The 13,122-nt window shown below is 44.3% G+C and overlaps 1 protein-coding gene across 1 annotated transcript in view; it reads right to left on the bottom strand.

Moving 5' to 3' along the window:
• SLC9A2 (solute carrier family 9 member A2) overlaps window positions 1-13,122 on the bottom strand; it is a 99,953-nt gene that overhangs the window by 33,478 nt on the left and 53,353 nt on the right. The window lies entirely within an intron of this gene.

The following is a 13,122-nucleotide window of genomic DNA, read 5'->3' as shown; positions in this document are numbered from 1 at the left end:
ACCTGTCGTCTTCCCACAAAACCGGCTTCATCATCTCTATGCCTCCAGTGCCTAAAATGCTAAGGTATTGCCTAAAACCCTGAACTTGAAACTGCAGTGGCATTGGCCTTCTCTCCCCTGCCACACCTCCTCGGTGCCCCCTACCCCACCACCTAATTGGTCACCAATTGTTTTCTACCCCTCATCCTGAATATTTCCCAGACCCACCTACTCTTTTTTATCCCAAAGCCTTAGTTTCGGGTCTCGTTTCTACCTATCTACTGTATGCGCTTCTAGAAAATTCCCAACGTATTTATAGGCTCAGAGAAAGTCCAAGAGGAAAGAAGCCCTTTTTCTTGTTTCCTCCAACATTTCCAAAACTCTGGGACTACAGAGCCCTTATTTCCCCTCGGAATATATCTGTTTTAATAGAGCACCTGTGCACACTCCGGTGAGCGAAGGGCTTTAGGGTCAAGTTCATGCTCCTAAGTTGGACGTCCAAAGCTCTTCACACTCTTTCCTCAGTGGACAATTCCAGTTTCATCTCCCACACGGCCTCTCCACCCAGCATACACCATATGGCTCAACTGTAATTTCCCCACCACACCCTGTTCTTTATTGTCTTTTTGCCTCACCATGTGCATAAGCTCATCTCTCTGTCTGGAATGCTACCCCTGACCACTCAGATGGCAACCATAGAGGAAAATTCAGTATGAGCCCAATGACAGCTCATCCCAGGTTCCATCTAAAGAGACACAGATACTAGACATCGGCTGTAGCAACATTTTTTCTAGATATGTCTCCTGAGGCAAGGGAAATAAAAGCAAAAATAAACTACTGGGACTTCATCAAAATACAAAGTTTCTGCACAGCAAAGGAAACAACCAACAAAACTAAATGGCAACCTACTGAATGGGATAAGATTTGCAAATTATATATCTGACAAAGGGTTTGTATCCAAAATATATTAAGAACTTCTACAACTCAACACCCCAAAAAACCAATCTATTTAAGGGGCGCCTGGGTGGCGCAGTCGGTTAAGCGTCCGACTTCAGCCGGGTCACGATCTCGCGGTCCGGAAGTTCGAGCCCCGCGTCGGGCTCTGGGCTGATGGCTCGGAGCCTGGAGCCTGTTTCCGATTCTGTGTCTTCCTCTCTCTCTGCCCCTCCCCTGTTCATGCTCTGTCTCTCTCTGTCCCAATAAACGTTGAAAAAAAAAATTAAAAAAAAAAATGGGCAGAAGACGCCTAGGTGGCTCAGTCAGTTGAGTGCGACTTCAGCTCAGGTCATGATCTCATGGTCCGTGAATCCAAGCCCCGGGTCAGGCTCTGTGCTGACAGCTCAGAGCCTGGAGCATACTTTCGATCCTATGTCTCCCTCTCTCTCTGCCCCTCCCCCGCTCATGCTCAGTCTCTCTCTCCCTCTCTCTCAAAAATAAGCATAAAAAAATTATTTAATGGGCCGAAGACATGAACAGACATTTCTCCAAAGAAGGCACTCAGTTGGCCAACAGACACATGAAAAGATGCTCTACGTCATTCATCATCAGGGAAATGCAAATCAAAACTACAATGAGGTATCACCTCACACCTGTCAGAAATTGCTAAAAATCAAAAACATAAGAAACAACATGTGTTGGCAAAGATGTGGAGAAAGGGAACCCTTGTGCCCTACTGGCGGGAATGCACACTAGTGCAGCCACCGTGGAAGACTATATGGAGGTTCCTCAAAAATTGAAAATAGAACTACCCTATGATCCAGCAATCGCACTCCTTGGTATTTACCCAAAAGATACAAAAACACTAATTCAGGAGTGCCTGGGTGGCTCAGTCAGTTAAGCGCCTGACTTCGGCTCAGGTCACGATCTCACAGTTTGTGAGTTCGAGCCCCACATCGGGCTCTGTGCTGACAGCTCAGAGCCTGGAGCCTGCTTCAGATTCTGTGTCTCCCTCTCTCTCTCTGCCCTTCTCCCACTCACGCTTTGTCTCTCAAAAATGAATAAACGTTAAAAGAAAAACACTAATTCAAAGGGATACATGCACCCCTATGTTTATTTCAGAGTTATTTACAATAGCCAAACTATTGTGTGTGTGTGTGTGTGTGTGTGTGTGTGTGTGTGTGTGTGTATCCAACAGAATATTATTTGGCCATAAAAAAGAATGAAATCTTGCCATTTGCAACAACATGGATAGAGCTACAAGAGTATAATGCTAAGCAGAATTAAGTCAGTCAGAGAAAGGCAAATACCCTGTGATTTCACTCACATGTGAAATTTAAGAAACAAAACACACGAGCAAAGGAAAAAAGGGGAGAGAAAGAGGCAAACCAAGGACAGACTCTTTAGAGAACTGATGGTTACCAGAGAGGAGGTGGGGGGGGGGGAGAGTAATAGGGGATGAGCATTAAAGAGTACACTTATCATGATGTAAATTAAGTGATAACAAAAATATACAGAGACATGGGGACTAGAAAGTACCAAATGACTTCATTATGAGAGAGGGTGTTCCAGAATGAAGGAAGACAGAATTTGAGTGAGCTGTCCGCCTTCCACCATGCCATAAACCAATTGCTGGCCATGATCTGTGAAGTTTTCCACATTCTAACTTCAAAGCTACAAGGACCCTGAATGCACCCTGCCCCCAACCACCGCGTGTAGTCCTCCTGACCTTGAGAAGATGGCGGGTATTTTAGGAAAATCCTCCTACTGTGAGCACAAGGATAGGTAAAGAACACAAACCTAAGGGCTCTCTGAATCAAGACCTAAACGGGTAATCATGAACATATTTCACTGCAAGAAAAAGACCTGTTTTTTAAACACAAAAAATGTATATTTATTTTTGTGCCCCTATTAAAAGAAAACAAAGACCCCCATCAGGTCAAGAACCATGCATTTAGCTACAATGTCACTGTCCCCAGAACGAGTGGGTACTTCTTTTAGATTTATATGTGGGAGGAATGCATAATTCACGTGGTTCCCGAAAGAAAGAGTGCCTTATTAAATAACCTAGTAAAATTCAGCAACCACAAACACACAGCAAAGCCTTTGACATAGCCGAGGGCTTGTATAATAACAAGCAACCTTTATAGCACCCCTGCTGTGCCAGGTGCTATGCAAGCTCCCTGTGTGGATTATGTCAGTTAGCCTCATTACAAGCCTCTCAAGCAAGTTCTGTTATCATTCCCATTTTACAGATGAGAAAACAAAGGCAGACAGAGGCCCTCTTATTCAAGATGACACTGCTAATAAATGGTGGTGCCAGGATTTTTACTCAGGCAGTCTGACTCAAAGCCAGCACTGTTGAGGATGTAACCCTTGCTCTCTGTGAGCCCGGTTACCTCCGATGGGGAAGAGGTCTTAGTCCTCTGCCAAGCCCTTGCTCATCCTGTCTCAAGTACAAGCCTCTCTGTATGAGCTTCGTATGGCTGCTGTAAGAAATTAGCCACAACTTAGCAACAACAACACAGACTCGTCATCTTATGCTTCTGGAGGTCAGCAGTCTAAAACCACTTTCACTGGGCTGAAATCAAGGTACTGACTGATAGGGTTGTATTCCTTCTGGAGGCTCTTTAGAGAGACTGCTCTCACTTTTTCTAGTTTCTGGAGGCCGCTCACAGGTCTGGACTCACGAGCCAGTCATGCCAACTTCCTTGGCCATCTCCTTCCGACTCTACGATCCTTTCCTCAGGTTCTATGTGATCAGATCTGACCACCCAGACCATCTAGTGTTATCTCCCCATCTCAAGGCTCTAACTTAATCATGCCTGCAAAGTCCCTTCTGCCATGGAAGGTACCATATTCTCAAGGAGAGTCTGGGGATGAGAACCTTCAGGGGGCCGTCACTGAGCAGGTGTGTGGTGGCCACAGTCAAGTGCGTGTTTCTGGATGAGCGTGACCGGAGTTGCTCAAGTGTGCTTGGTGACAGAGGCCAACAGAAGCTCTGCCATGCTAACCTGAATCAAAGGCTGGAATGTCCACTAGCAGGCGAGAGAGCCTGAGGAGAACAGAATGGCAAGGAGCATCTCTCTGAGCAAGTCTACAGGGCATCTCTCCCGCGCCCCCCCCCCCCCCCCCGAATAGAAGCCACTTGTTAACTACACTCCTGAACATCTTCGGCTTCCATATTTTAGATTTTCTTTAACCCGACTTAAAAAGGTAAGATTTACCCAATAGAAAGTAATGAAGGCAAAAGCCAGATTAAGCTGATTAAAAATCTAAAGCATATGTTTTTATACAAAAAAGACATACACACAGCAATACACACTAGTGAGCATTTCTTCATTGTTGTCAAGTTGAAAATTTGTAACAAAAATAAATTATAATGGTCCCATTACTTCCTGAAATTATCTAATGCTACGCAAAGGGTGCCTCACAATGATTTTATTATAAAGCATTTAAGCTTAGATACGAATATACAGAATAAACACCAAAGTACTTACTACCCAGCTCTTTCTAATCACTTTTTTTTTTAATTTTTTTTTAACGTTTATTTATTTTTGGGACAGAGAGAGACCGAGCATGAACGGGGGAGGGGCAGAGAGAGAGGGAGACACAGAATCGGAAACAGGCTCCAGGCTCTGAGCTGTCCGCCCAGAGCCCAACGCGGGGCTCGAACTCACGGACCGCGAGATCATGACCTGAGCCGAAGTCGGACGCCCAACCGACTGAGCCACCCAGGCGCCCCTCGCTTTATTTTTTTTAAATAGAACATCAGCTACAGAGTTGAAATCCCTACATTTTTCTTACTACCCCTATTTCCCTCTCTCCCTCCTGGCATTAGATTTTAATCATTCCAAAAGTGATTTTCAAAAGGCTGGAGAATATTGTTTTTGTGAATATGATAAACATTTCCCTCTAAGATCACGTTCCCATCAGTCACTGGGCAAAATGTAAACCGTATATAGGCAAAGAATAGGCTCCAGTTCATTATGGGAGCAATTGAATAAAAATTCTATTCAGAAATTATTGAAAGAGATAGAGCTTTGGTGTAAGAATAAAAGACATGAATGAATTTTACATGAATGTCCATGGTATCAATTTCCATGGCTTTGTGTCCTTAACACGACACCACAGTGATGCTCATGTCTGCCAGACACGTCACTGTAACTTAATGCCACTTCCTACCTGCACAGTGAGACACTGGAGGGAGAAGAACGGCCCTGGCAGGTACCAGAGGCCTCGGCATCCGGTAGTTCCCTGTTCAGGAAGTGTGGGCACGTCTAGGACATTGATGCGCTCTGCAGGCTGGGGACAAAAGTTCCAAGTGTCCCTGTTCTGGTGTGTCACGGACAGCTTAATAATGCACGTGGCCTCTCAAGCAAAGGCCTAGTGGTGTTTTCATCGCAAAGGGGTTTTTTTGTTGCGCTACGCTCTGACCTGAAGTCAAACCACCTCACTGCAATCATCTCGTAAGTACGCAAAACGACCCATTAGGGAGGCAAACACAATACGGTCTCCCAGCGGCTGAGAAGAATAGAAACCTTCTCTCCTCGCTGCAAAGACCATCATCTGCAGCTGACAGTCTTGGCACCATAAATTTGCATCTTCTTCATTTTTCTAAAAGCAGGCACAAGAAACTTACGAGGTGGTAATGGTCCAGGCTGGTGTCTGTCTTCAGCCTCACTGGCTCTGAAGTGTGTGGCCAGGAGTGTCCTTGGGCACAGGGTCATGTCAAAGCATGTCACTGTAGCAATGTCCTTACAGAGAACTAAGATTTTCTTCCTCCATCAGCATGGGATCACATGACGATTTCATGCCTGAAATCCATGCCTTCTCATCCTCATTCTGAGCATCAGTGTGACACATAATATCCGTACCAAAATAATAACCTAAACAGAGGCGCCTGGGTAGCTCAGTCGGTTGAGCGTCCGACTTTGGCTCAGGTCATGAGCTTGTAGCTCGTGAGTTCAAGCCCTGCGTCAGGCCCTGTGCTGACAGCTCAGAGCCTGGAGCCTGCTTCGGATTCTGTGTCTCCCTCTCTCTCTCTCTCTTCCCCTTCCCTACTCACTCTCTGTCTCTCTGTCTCTCTCTCTCTCCAAGATAAACATTAAACTTTTTTTAATTCAAAATAATAACCTAGACAGGCTCATTTTAGAAAATTCTAGTTGAATCTCTTAACTCTAAAGCTCCATCAAATATAAAACCATTGGCCTTTAGAATTTGCAATAGAGCCTTACTTTTATAAGCCAATGTCACTAAGTCATCCCCCTCCTTCCCATGCACATTTCTCTTTCCTAGTCTCCAGAGCTTGCTAATATGATTATGAAGAACAATTTAAGATCAACCAACATTTTCTTAGCATTTACTCTGGGTCAAGTTCTGTGCTGGGGTCTAGGAAGATAAAAAGCAAGTAAGGCACAGCTTCTATTTTCAAAGGTTCACAGTCTCAGAGGAGAAAGGGCCACACAAAGATAGCATCGTGATACAACAGTGCAAGTGCCAGATATGGGGATTGGAAATGAGGCTTTGGGAGTGCAGGGAAGGAAATCACTCTACCTGTAACAAAGGAGGAGACATTTGAGCAATATCTCTATGGCTAAGGGAAGAGCTCACCAAGCAGGAAGAAGTAAGCCGAGCAAAAGCAGTGGCCATGTACGAAGGCATGAAAAAGAAAAAGAAAAAGAAAAAAAAAAAGTTGGCATATTCAGAGAACAAGGAATGATTTGGTTAGCCAGAGATGACAATGTCAAAAGAAAGGAGTTAGGGGCCAGATAATGATAAATGACACGGGTATATGTTATGCTCAGGAGTTTCAACTTTATTCCAAAGGTTGGAGGGGAAAAAATGAGAGATTCTACCTTTGATCTTATACTTAATGCCTATTTCCCCAACCCAACTGTTAGTTTCATGATGAAAAAAATAAATAAATAAAAAGTGTCATCAATGTTTAGCATAGTGTCCAGCAGGTCATTAATGTGTTTCAAATCAATGACTACTTTGGATCCAGGGATGAATTGTTCACAGAGATGTTGGTCTGGTGTGCACAGATGTTGTGTTTTATCAAGAGAACTCTGAAGGAAATGCGGAGACCAGATTTGGAGGGACAGGAACCTAGAGGCTGGAGTCAACTCATTTCCTACAATGGTTGGTCATTCTGTTTGTAAAATCCATTGTAGCACCTACCTGGCCCATACGATATCCCAAAATGTGTCCGTGTTTTGACAGGTGTCGGCCTCCATTCTGTGGGGCCACATGGAGGTAAGGTATGTATAGAATTCACTGGTGTTTTCTGCTTTGTTATTACCTTACCTCACATTACATTTTAACATAAATGTATGGTGATTATCACCAATTTAGAGGCGGAGAAGCTAAAGCACTACAATTAGTGGTTTTTACCTTCACCAGCAACTGAGGTTTTCTTCATCACTACGTCATGCTAAATACAGCATACACAAAATTCAGGCCAGCTAATACTATCTCAACAGAGTCTTTGGGGGGAAAAACAAACTTTGTATTTAGAGGACCTGTCATTTGACTGTTTCTGAATAGAAAATTCCAACAAATCCTTTTCTCTGTACTGCAAGACTCCATCCCAGCAGTCCGTGAAGCCAGTCTTCCATGGACGTTCATTTCCTTCTACCAGAATGTAGATTTTGAGAGAGCAGGGCTAGCATTCAACCACGCTTACCATGGTTCACTTCATGTTATGGTACTGAGTTGCATGTTCAAATAATCCTGGCTGAGCTTAGTTTAATGAAGGTCCAGAACCCTTCATTTAGATGGCTGTGATCTGTAGGACGAAAGGGACCAGCATCAATACGGAATGCATACCCTGTCTGTGTTTATGTACATATGGTGATGCCATGCCTCAGTGACTTCAGTCTATAAATACAAGTGCTTTTACGTTTTTTTTTAAGGTTCATTTATTGAGAGAGAGTGAGAAAGAAAACAAGCGCAGGAGCACAAGTGGGGGAAGGCCAGAGAGAGAGGAGGAGAGAGAATCCCAGGCTCCGTGCTATCAGGGCAGAGCCAGACGCGGGGCTCGATCTCGCAAACTGTGAGATCATGACCTGAGCTGAGATCAAGAGCCGGATGCGTAACCAACTGAGCCACCCAGGTACCCCACTTGTATGTTTCTGAAGAGTGGTCAATTCTCTAATTTCCATTCCCAGATTAGGAGACTTCTTCTGTAATCTGAACTGCTTATTGGAGTTAAACAGATAAAAAGAATGTTGCAAAGTTCTTGGCTCCTGTTCTATCTCCACATGTGAACTTAAAAAGTACGGATTCAGTTGCAGAAAAATACGGTCCAAATTATAACTGCATATTCTCAATAAAGACTTTGCCAGATAGGAAAGCATACTCCACTAATCAGTGTCAAGCATTAGCAGTGACAAAGGACAATTAAAAAGCTTTCTCTGTATTGATTAAAGCCAGGTCTCGTGGTGACTCAGGGTACACTGCATGTTCTCAGAATAAAGTACTCACTCATGTGAGGTAAATTAATTATTCCAGGGCATGAATTACTATATAATGGATTGCCTCTTCTACAAAACCTGACAACCGAGAGAGAGAGAGAGAGAGAGAGAGAGAGAGAGAGTTTGACATATGAGAAAATGCAAGCAAAATTTGTTTTTAAAGAAGGATCCGAGTCTAAGAGCAGAGCAACTTTCTTAAAATACCAAAGAAAAGTAAACTTAAACTATTGTAAATGCCTGGTTATTCGTGTAGTCTTGCCCATTTCGCGTATTTTCCACGTCTTTTGTTTCTTCTCCTTTATAGGCTTTCAACTCAGGTCAACTAACATTTATAGGTCACTCACTGAGTGAGGGTTGATTTTGTGGAGAGAACACATAAAGAATCACAGTTCATTATCAATAGTATAGTGACACACAAGGCATCAAGGGACCCACGGAGTCCACTGGCTCTAGTTGGGGAGTGTTGGCAAAGGCCTTGCGTTTCTTTCATAAAAATATAGCTTCTCTGTAATGACTAGAAAGCCTGGGACAAACATAAATGCCTGGGCCCCATCCCAGACCTATACAGACTCAGAATCTCTAGCTGGGGCCTGGGATTCTGTATACACGTAAGACAACTTTCCAGGTGATTCCTAAATACATCAAAGTTTGAGGAAAGCAGGAGGGGTTACAGGCAGAGGGTTCAGTGGGGTAAGAATGAACGAGAAAAAGCGTTGCAACTTGCATCATTTTATTTACAATGTTATTGGAGAGTGAAAATAAGGGCCAACATGAGATGTAAGGACTGAATTAAACCTCACCACCTATTCCCTCCTTCCTTTCTCCCAATTTCCATTACTTGGTTCTGGGTGTAGGTTCTATGTTCTCTTGCCTGGACGGCACACATTCTTGTCCAGGCAAGCCTCCACCTAGGCACCTTCACTCTGCTGCCAGAAGCTGTTCCCTCTCCTCCCACCCAGAAGGCGAATCCTCTGCCCTGGGGGGGGGGGGGGGGGGTATCCAGTGAGCCTGAGGCCATGACTGCCTGCCAGCTTTCACCCCACAGTGCTAGGAAAATACTACTAGTTTGATGTGTGATGGCCTAAGAAAGCTTTGGAGGCACTCCAGTCTTCACTATGAAACAGAAACACAATTGTGTCACCTCTTTGCTCAAAGCTTCCAAAGGTTCCCAACTGCCTACAGCACAAAGCAGGGCGAGACCAAGCACCTACCGCCTTTCTCATCACCCCGGGGTTCCATTCCCTGGAGGTAGCAAAGCTTTTCGCCTTGCAGCTCTCTGCTGCGCATCACCCTTGGCACATAATGCCCTTCTCTTCACCACTGAGGCCTCAACTCAATACGTCACCAGTCCAACCCTCACTATACTACAAAGGACTGAGCTTTCCTGGATAACTTGTGGTCAACACAGACCGAGAGGCAGGTCATACTCGAATTAAGTTTAACTTCACGACACCTTCTTCCGGTACTTCTCCCACCACAGGGCTGGTCATGTGACACAGTCTGATCCAATCATGGTCCTTGCTTTGAAATGTCTTCTAACAGGAGCTGGCAGAGTAGAACTCCCTGAACGCTTTAGTGACAAGAGTCTCAGAGCAATAAAGCCCGATCTGTCTGTAACCCCTGCTTGATGCTTTAGAGATGGCTAGCCTATCAGAAGGAAGCCATCACAGAGTAAGATGAAAAAGAGAGAGAGGGGGTTCTGGCCTCGGGTCCCATCAACCCAAAGCCAAATCTACACCTGCCCTCATCAAGAAGTGATTTACAAGAACCTCTATTCAAATAAATCTGGTTTGATTTTGGGTTTCACTGGGTGACCAATAACCTGGTTTGATCTGGGTTTCCCTTGCTCACACAGAGCCTCCCTGTACTGTCTGAGCTGGGCTCCTGCTTACAAGGACCCCAGGTGACTCTATTTACCTTAAATAGCCGGGGGTTAACTTTGAGGGTGCATGTGGGAAAAAGATTCTTGGCCACTTTTCCAGATCCCCTGGAATCAAACGCCCTCATGTCTGACTGGCATAAAGGAAGTGGCAACAGAGGGACAGAGCACACTGACAGAAAATACTAGAGCATCAAGAGGAGCTACTCACAGCTGCCCCATGCCAAGGGCACCAAGAGAGGAAGTCTCTGGGTTCATTTCAGGCTAGCTTCCTCCCCCACACAGACAACTACTAAGTAGTACACTAAGGTTTGGGGCGCCTGGGTGGCTCGGTCAGTTAAGCGTCCGACTTCGGCTCAGGTCATGATCTCACGGTCCGTGAGTTCGAGCCCCGCGTCGGGCTCTGTGCTGACAGCTCAGAGCCTGGAGCCTGTTTCACATTCTGTGTCTCCCTCTCTCTTTGCCCCTCCCCTGTTCATGCTCTGTCTCTCTCTGTCTCAAAAATAAATAAACGTTAAAAAAAAAGAAGTACACTAAGGTTTGTTAAAGCAAGGTGAAAGAGAATCAGGTTTTCCTTAGGGCACCTGTCCTGTTCTTGAAAGAGCAAATGTTGACCCCCATTGCCGAATTCCCTCATGAAGGGAACGGGACACTGATTCGAGCCATGTGGCCAAAGGCTGGTGTCCTACTCAGAAGTACTAGCTGGGAAGTAACTGCATGCTTTCCTCCAGCATCAGTTTGCTGCGACATTTTCATTTTTCATTAAAACAGAGAAGGCAACTGCTTCTCAGCAATTATACAACATTTACGTTTCTGATTTATAATCTTACATTTACATTTTGGCCTACATATTACTAGAAAACAATTTTAGAGGCGCCTGGGTGGCTCAGTCGGTTAAGCATCGGACTTCAGCTCGGGTCATGATCTCGCGGTTGGTGAGTTCGAGCCTCGCATCAGGCTCTGTGCCGACAGCTCGGAGCCTGGAGCCTGCCTCGGATTCTGTGTCTCCTCCTCTCTCTGTCCCTCCCATACTCATGCTCTGTCTCTCTCTGTCTCTTAATAATATATAAACTTAAAAAAAAAAAAAAGAAAATAATTTTAGCCTTACTATTGCAATTTACTTATACCTGAGAACATGGAAGCGGAAAGCACCACGTGAAGCAGCGAGCTCTGGACCAAGAGTAACCCAGCGACGTGTGCTGTGATTGTTTTGACAAAAACACAAACAAGACTTAAACAGTCCAAAGAGCAAAGTGACAGTAACCCCAGTACTACCCGATCACTGGTTACTATCGAGAACCTCTATTCATCAGAGATCTCAGGGAATGGGGTTCTTAATCCAGGAGCCAACTGTTAAAGTTTCACGTAACGTAAATAAATGTAGCAGGCCGACACCAACCACGTTCCCTAAAATAAAGATGTGTGAAAACGACACGCCTAAAGGAGCCACCAAAGCCCTCCAGTGAGGAAGGCAGGCCTCAAGTTCTATCATTCTATTCAGTTGCTCTCAAAAGAGAAATCCATAAAGTGCACTTCACAAAACGAAACACACTTATGGTGACATTCACTGTGACCCCTCTTTTTAATTTTCATACTCTTTTCAGGAACTGCCACGAAATATTCCCCTGGGCCACTTGCTGCATGCTTACCCTCCCTGAACATGCCGAATGACAAACTGTGTGACCGAAATCATATGCCACTCTTGTAGTCGAGAACTCATGGCCTCTATGAATGATATTCCCCATACAGATGATTATGATAATGTTTTTAATGTTTCTACGTATAAGAAGATGAGGCGTGAAAACACATTATTCTGAACACTGAATTTTACAATTTCAGTTTGTGAAAAACATAAGGTACCCAACCCCAGGGAATCTGTTTTAATGGACTTCGCTCATTCCTATAGCGATATCAACTTTTTCTCAGGAACAGTCACTCCCCTTGGCCATGTTGTGAAGAGTTTATTCAAAGCCTCTGAATGTGGACCTTAGGGTAACAATTTTCCTTTCCTCACAGGGGCTTTAAGTTGACTTCTTAATCATCACAAGCCACCTCAGGAGAACCCTCTGCCCTCTCCTCTGTTATTCCTCTCTTGCTTTCTGACCTTCCTTACTCTCAAAGAAATCTTCTTTATAAACAGCATGATTTATAAACATCCATGAAGGGAATGCATTTCCGTTCTGTTTCTTACCTCCGTCTCTTCTTGCCCTGTTTTTTTATTCTACTGTATCAGACGGAAGAAAAATGTATTTCAACATCTTCAAATATCCAAACAGCAAAAACTAATGGCGAGCACTAGAGAATACTGTTATCTAATAGAAATATAATGCGAGCTTAAATTTCCTAGTAGCCATGATTAAAAATGTAAAACGAAGGGCGCCTGGGTAGCTCTGTCAGTTGAGAGTCAGACTTCAGCTCAGGTCATGATCCCACCATTCGTGAGTTCGAGCCCCACATCAGGCTCTCTGCTGTCAGCGCAGAGCCTGCTTTGGATCCTCTGTCCCCCCCTCTCTCTCTGCCCCCTCCCCCACTCGTGTGCATGCTCTCTCTCTCTCAAAAATAAATATTTTGAAAATGCAAAAAGAAATCGGTGCGATTAATTTTCATAATATATTGATTTCACTCAACAATTATTTATATTATTTATTGTTGCTTCAAGTTGAAATCAATATAAAAGTCATTAATGAGAGTTTCTACAATTTTTTTCCCACTAAACTTTGAAAGTCTGGTGTCTAGTTTAAACTTAGAGCACATCTCAATTTAGACTAGCCACATTTTAAGTGCTCAAAACGCCACATGTGGCTGGTGGTCACCACACTGGACAGCACTCAGGGAAAATGTGACAGCCCA

The sequence above is a fragment of the Herpailurus yagouaroundi genome, unplaced genomic scaffold, assembly GCF_014898765.1.
Source record: "Herpailurus yagouaroundi ecotype Mexico unplaced genomic scaffold, PumYag 210, whole genome shotgun sequence".
In the NCBI taxonomy this organism is placed as follows: Eukaryota; Metazoa; Chordata; class Mammalia; order Carnivora; family Felidae; genus Herpailurus; species Herpailurus yagouaroundi.
Note: the sequence above shows the minus strand (reverse complement) of the source record. Positions and strands in the feature narration are given on the sequence as shown.